Here is a 673-nt window from a genome sequence, read left to right on the forward strand (position 1 = left end):
GGTGTTGTAAGGATGTAAATCTGAGTTTTTAACAAAGGAGCAAAGGTTAGCAGGGAGAAGAGAATCGGTAGCTTCATAAACAAAGATACATTGTTGTAAAATATTTATATCGAAAACAGACAACTGATGCAAAGCAAGAAAAAGTGGAGCTGAGTGAGCAAGGAACGGATCATCTGAAATTATACAGACAGCTTTTTTTTTGGAGCTTGTAAATTTGTTCAATGTTGGATTTGTAATTGTTTGCCCAGATAATATTGCAGTAACTAATAAAAGGAAGAACAAGGGATGAATAAATAGAGAGAAGTATATGACTTGGAAGAAAGAAAGAGAGACGATAAATAATACCAATACTTTTTGCTATTTTCAGTTCAACTTCTTTTATATGATTTTTGAAATTAAGTTCATGGTCGAGGTCAATACCTAAGAATTTTGTGTGTTAAACATGTGGAATTGGGTGGTCTCCTATATAAATACTACCGATCTAGTCAAATCCAGATTTATGGCGGCTTCCGAACAGCATGAAGTTACATTTTTCAACATTAACCGAAAGTTTATTAACATTGAAATATTCGGTGACATTTTTTAATTCATGATTAATGGAGTGAAAAAGAGAAACAAGGTTAGAATCTGAACAGAAAATGGTGGTATCGTCAGCATAAAGGTAAAAAGTTAA

Source organism: Anneissia japonica, unplaced genomic scaffold (assembly GCF_011630105.1).
Source record: "Anneissia japonica isolate Jap-2015-1 unplaced genomic scaffold, ASM1163010v1 scaffold287932_len317664_cov166, whole genome shotgun sequence".
NCBI classification, from domain to species: domain Eukaryota; kingdom Metazoa; phylum Echinodermata; class Crinoidea; order Comatulida; family Comatulidae; genus Anneissia; species Anneissia japonica.